General features: G+C 34.6%; 1 long non-coding RNA gene and 1 pseudogene across 1 annotated transcript; one reads left to right on the top strand and one right to left on the bottom strand.

The window, feature by feature from the left end:
- The first annotated feature begins 3,122 nt into the window (after window positions 1-3,122).
- LOC105852668 (uncharacterized) lies at window positions 3,123-3,578 on the top strand. The gene is made up of 3 exons (XR_001144551.3): window positions 3,123-3,207; window positions 3,317-3,409; window positions 3,502-3,578. It is a non-coding gene; the product is annotated as an uncharacterized lncRNA (long non-coding RNA).
- Window positions 3,579-3,859: 281 nt separating this feature from the next.
- LOC101496259 (sucrose synthase 5-like) lies at window positions 3,860-5,065 on the bottom strand (annotated as a pseudogene).
- Between the last annotated feature and the right edge of the window lie 1,427 nt (window positions 5,066-6,492).

Raw genomic sequence — 6,492 nt, 5'->3', positions numbered from 1 at the left:
CGATTTTCACAACAAACATTAAGCAAACAGAAATATTAAGAGATTCCCCATTCTTAATACTCGTTTAACTTAAACGATTTTCTCAAACACACATTAAGTAAACCGAGATATTAAAAGATTCCCCATTTTTAATACTCGTTTAACTCTAATGGTTTTCACGCCAACATTAAGTAAACGTAGGCATTAAGAGATTCCCCATTCTTAATACTCGTTTAACTTAAACGATTTTCTCAAACACGCATTAAGTAAACCGAGATATTAAAAGATTCCCCATTTTTAATACTCATTTGACTTAAACGATTTTCACAACAAACATTAAGCAAACAGAAATATTAAGAGATTCCCCATTCTTAATACTCTTTTAACTTAAACGATTTTCCAAAACAACATTAAGTAAACCGAGATATTAAAAGATTCCCCATTTTTAATACTCGTTTAACTCTAATGGTTTTCACGCCAACATTAAGTAAACGTAGACATTAAGAGATTCCCCATTTTTAATACTCGTTTAACTCTAATGGTTTTCACGCCAACATTAAGTAAACGTAGACATTAAGAGATTCCCCATTCTTTATACTCGTTTAACTCTAATGGTTTTCAAATTCCACACAAAACAACTCAAACCTATTATTAGATCCAATCCACAACTCATACCAAAACACATGAATTCATTTCTCCACAGAATCCAACCATACACACAACAAATTTCACCAGTATTAATTAAGAACACGTCAAATACGACGAACACAAATCAACACAATCCACCACTCAAACACAACAAGTTTCATTTACTCAAAATCATACATAATGAGTTTAAATTCATTTTCCACGAAACATTCATCAATATAACCAAAACCTAACTCTAAGATTTTACCCATAAAGCCTTAGATTCATTTTCCCCCAAATCAACACTCTAACCCTAACCAAAAACCTTTCCACACAACCACAGATAAGTCCCTAAATGCAAACTAAAAGTTTGGAAGGAGCCCTTACCTTCACGTTAGCTCTAACGTGCGATTACATTATCGCGAGTAAATCTGGTAAAATCTCCGCTGACAACGCCGTTTCCAAAGTTGGTTCCCTAGCACCGTAGCATGGTAGTGAGCAACTTTCCCTTCTAACTCTTCGCGAAATGAAGCTTGGATCTAGAAGAAACGGAGGGGTTTGTGTTTGGATCTCAAATACCGTTTTTCTTCGTTTTCGAATCAACGAGGAAGTATGAATCTTAGAAATCCTTGCTTTCTTACCCACTAATCCTTGGGTTTCTATTCTTGAAGCCAAAGAAAGAAAAAGAAAGCAAAAAAGAAGAAAAAAGAGGGAGATGGAGGTCACGCGAGCAGAGGAAGAAGAAGGAAAATGTTTTATGTTTTCTTTCAGTTTTCCTTTCTTCCTTTTTCCTTCCTTTCTATTTCTTTCCTTTTTCCTTCCTTTCCTTTTCTTTCTTTCTATATATATATATTAATTACTTTTAACAAATATCTCCAAATATCTAGATATTTATTAAAATTACCATTTCCCCCATAACACATTAAATTCTTCGTAAAAGATTCACCGCAATTAATTTAATTTATTTATCGATGAGTAATTCTAAACGGCATCAAAATATCTTTTTGATCATATAAACTCCAAAATATTATTAACTTTGGCTAAAAAGCCTCCGAGCCAAAATCCAAAATGCTCAAAAATACATAAAGTATACTTTAAAATTATGGGTCTTACAATATGCAAGTATTTTAACACACTAAAAAATAAGTCATTGAATTTTTTTTTTTTTTGCAAGAAAAAAAGTATTTTCTAATAACTCCCCACGAATATTATGAAATGATTATCCTTTAATGTTTCAATGTTCCTGAACATAAGCAAGATGGCTCTTTGCTCTTTGCCCTCTTTCACAAGAGACAACCTTTTAATTTCAATATGATCATGCTTATTGTTAGAAATAGAGGGAGGCCAGGGTGGTCAGGATGAGGGAGGTCAGGATGAGGGTGGTCAGGATGAGGGTGGCCAGGATGAGGGTGGCCAGGATGAGGGTGGTTAGGATGAGCGTGGTCAGGATGAGGGAGGCCAGGCTGGTCAGGATGAGGGTGGTCAGGATGAGGGAGGCCAGGCTGGTCAGGATGAGGGAGGTCAGGACGAGGGAGGCCAGGCTGGTCAGGATGAGGGAGGCCAGGCTGGTCAGGATGAGGGAGGCCAGGCTGGTCAGGATGAGGGAGGCCAGGCTGGTCAGGATGAGGGAGGCCAGGCTGGTCAGGATGAGGGAGGCCAGGCTGGTCAGGATGAGGGAGGCCAGGCTGGTGGAGGTCTGGGTGGTGAGGATGAGGGAGGCCAGGGTGGTCATGGTCAGGATGAGGGAGGCCAGGGTGGTCAGGATGAAGGTGGTCAGGATGAGGGTGGTCAGGATGAGGGAGGCCAGTCCAAAGAGTTAGAAATCTGCCAAATAGATTTTCACCTCCATATTTCCCCCCAAGAAGAAGAAGGATAAGGAGATCAGTAGTTCCTTCTCCACCTCAAGCTCCTTCTCCACCTCAAGATACTTCTCGCCCTCAAGATTCTTCTCCCCCTCAAGATCCTTCTCCTCCACCTCAAGTTCCTTCTCCATATTTCCACCCAAGAAGAAGAAGAAGGATAAGGAGATCAGTAGTTGCTTCTCCACCTCAAGCTCCTTCTCCACCTCAAGCTCGTTCTCCACTTCAAGCTCCTTCTCCACCTCAAGCTCATTCTCTACCTCAAGCTCCTTCTCCACCTCAAGATACTCCTCCCCCTCAAGATCCTTCTTCACCTCAATATCCTTCTCCTCCACCTCATAGAGTTGAAGTTTGTCCTCCTCCACCTAATACTGAAGCTGCTGGAAATCGTGAAAGGACTACTTGGGTAAAATTATTGTTTAATAATTTGATATTTTAATTAGTAATCATTTTTTATTTAATTATTGACGTGGGTTTTTTGTCTCAGATTGTACATGTGATTCTCCATGGCATTGAAGAGTATATTGTTCTTAATTTGACTGATCGCAGTTCAATAAATTTGTATTCTTTCATTAAATTGTTGAATAAGAAGTTGCATTTGCCTGAAAATTTCAATGAGTGGAATCTCGTAACTGACGAGTCTGAGCCTCGTCTCCACAATAGTGCAATCTATGTTGGTATTCAAAGAATGGATGTAGTTGGTTCTCAACCAAATGTTACGGTCACACCAACTCAGGGACAGGTAAATGATGTGATGTTTATGTATGTTGTATAAGATACTATATCTTGTTTTTAACTTGTTTTTTGTTTTGTTGTGCAGAATTTTAATATAACCTTGACCTACCTTTTAGGTAAGCTTCGTACGGTTGAACCTCATTGCCTAACAAAGGTGATTTGCAGCATTAACTGCATATTGGCTTCCCCTAAGATCAAGAAGAAGTTAGGTAAAATTTTATTTATTTTTATTTGAATTTCGCTGATTTTATATTTTTTTTTATTGAATGTCATATCTTATTTTATTTTGGTTTTGATGCAGTTTCAAAAAAACAAGGAAATGTCAATGTATACCGTTTAGTTTCCCGCAAATAGTGAATTTTGGTGATTGTGTAGAGGTGTGGACCAGGCATCATTGATTAATTTTTCCAATTAATCAAACATTATTTACTTTGCTCGCACATTTAAACCTGTTTTTGTGCTTGTGTCGACAATCAGGATGATATTTGGACGCTTGTGTTAACCTGCTTTTACAATAAGTTTTTTTCTATCCTAGTATTTTTTTAAATTTTTATTGCTCTTTTTATTGATTTAATTTTAACGTTTTTGTCACATTATTAAAGTACATGCAATATAATAACAATTCAAAAGGTAATAAAATCTAAGACACTGGTTGTTGATTATATGACATACCTTGTTCCCTTTTTGCAGAGATTTTGTTGCTTGGAGCTAGACACTGGTTGTTGAGGTTCATCACTTAGAACAAATATAGTCTTCACCTGTGTAACAGTTGCATATATAAGAAATGGTAACTAAGAATTTCAAATCTTTTTGGGTACAATTGTAAAATTGTCACTAATGCTACTTTAATTAATAAAAATTTATTGGCTGTCCAATTTTTAAAGAAAAAACTATTCTACATTAGAACATATATATTGCTTACCAAATTCTTAAACATAAGATTATAGAACATCCAAATGTATCTTTGCTTTGCCACTTTGGTTCATTATTCACTTGTCTCCAAAAGGTATAAATGTTTCCCATATTCAGCAACTTGTTTGCATAGATCTTCCAAGTATAACTACATAACAAAGCCATGCAATCTTGTCAAAATGTTGTTGAGAAAAATCCAAATTCCACTTTGAAAAGAGAAAAAAGACCGAAAAGAATTTATAAAGAGTGACACCCCTGACTTTATAAATTGTTTTTTTTTCTTCTTACCTTTCATTAATGCGCTGGAATCCGATCACAGAAATCATATTCCAATGTGTTGAATCCACTTTACATTTTTCAAAGAAATCAGCAATTTTGTTGCTTGATTCTTCTCCATTAAGAGGATCAATATGAAAACCAGAAACACTATCAACAATAATTTCAGCAGGCCCACCATGGTTAGTAGCAAAAGTAGGCAAACCACAGTTCATTGCTTCAATGACAGTAAGACCAAATGCTTCATATAAAGCAGGCTGCACAAAAGCTCCCTTTGTGTCTGCGACGAAGCGATAAACCTCTCCGTTCTGATGTCTATCAGTCTGTGCAACAATCCATCTAAATTGACCCTTCAATTGATACTTTTCAATTAAATCATGCATTTTTCGTATTTCTGTCATTTCTTCTCTGTCTTTTGACTTCAAAGGATCAAAGAATCCTCCAACAATGACAAGGTTCACTAGGCCTCTCAATCTCGGATGCTTCCCGTACCATTCGACTAAACCAGTTATGTTCTTCACAACATCAAGCCTTGCCATTGAGAAGATGATAGGTTTTCTTCTGTTTTCCAGATATCCATTGTTTCCATATAAAACAAATAAGGAAATCAATAAAAAGGAAGAGAGGGAGTAGTTCTGATCTAAAGTCTTTACATTGTAACTTACATATGATCTTTGTTATCCACTTTACTATATAGTAAGTCTTCAATGGCAGGATGAAATTGAGTGAGTCTTTTGTCTTTTTCTGTGTAAGGAAAATAGACAGATTGGTCAGCTCCAGGTGCAGCTATGTTGAACTTAGGATCAAATATATTTATCCCTGAAACAACTCTGCAAAGTCCTGGGAGTGTAAATGTTGCATGACTTTCATATTGTCCAGGTTTATCTTTGCTGCAAACAAAAATATTCACAACTCAGTATGATACAACCCTTTTATTTTCTTGCCCCTCTATATTGATATTTGGTGCCAAATTGAATTCACAATTGTACAGAAAGGTTGTGAAATACTAAAAAAAGAAACAAAACTTTTAGTTATAAGGCCTAACCTTCCAGCAATTTCCTGATATGTGCTGGTTATGATGAAATCTGATGCATTCATTGCAATTGTATCAGCCATGAATTGGCATGAGAAGTGATACTTTGGATCCAATTATTTCCACTTGACATCTGAATCTTCATACTTAGGTATAAAAGAAAAACTCAGAAGAAAGCTCTCAGTTTTCTTATTTTACAATATTGTGTCTCTTTAGGTATAAAAGAAAAACTCAGAAGAAAGCTCTCAGCTTCATTGATGTCTAGCTGAGGGGAACCATGTCATTTAGACATTTACTAGAGAAGAATCGGGTAAGACCATTTCAAACATTTTGAGGATGTGATATTCACTGAGGTTGTTTTATAGGCCATGGACTAGTAGATTGATTAAGTTATGAATTTTGGCTTTTCATTATGATACATTAATTGGTTTGTTAGGCTTTGAAAGTTAAACAAGATTTGCCTAAACATTTTTTGATTTGACAAATTTGTTAAATCCCTGTCTTAAAATGTCGTCCACGGATGGACTTAAATAATAACTAATAAATTTAGGAACTATTTTAAAATATTAATAAAGTAAATAACGTCTGATAATCAAGAGATATATTTTAAAATAATTTTAAAATTCTTTTTAAGAACGGAAATTATTTATTGTTATAGATTATACATACATAACATTTTACATGAAATTTATGTGTTTATCTCTTGAAGTATTGGATATAATAAAATCACCAAAATTATGGTAGTATTTATATTCAGTCCACATGAACGGTTGCATCAGTGTTATCTAATGGTTATAGTAAAACTAATTACAGGTTTAGGTTAATAAAAATAATTATAGGCTTAAGTTTAGAGAAGACACAATAAATAAATATATATATATATATATATATATATATATATATATATCTTACTCATTTCTACCTTACTCTCAAAACTTACTATAAGTCCAATTTATTTTATTTTATTAAATTTTTATTTTTTCATTTAACTATTCTATCATGTGAAACTATAGACTCCCACTTAATTGATAATAATATAAAATATTAAATTAATATTAAATATTATAAACA

This window comes from Cicer arietinum, chromosome 1 (genome assembly GCF_000331145.2).
Source record: "Cicer arietinum cultivar CDC Frontier isolate Library 1 chromosome 1, Cicar.CDCFrontier_v2.0, whole genome shotgun sequence".
NCBI lineage: Eukaryota > Viridiplantae > Streptophyta > Magnoliopsida > Fabales > Fabaceae > Cicer > Cicer arietinum.
Note: the sequence above shows the minus strand (reverse complement) of the source record. Positions and strands in the feature narration are given on the sequence as shown.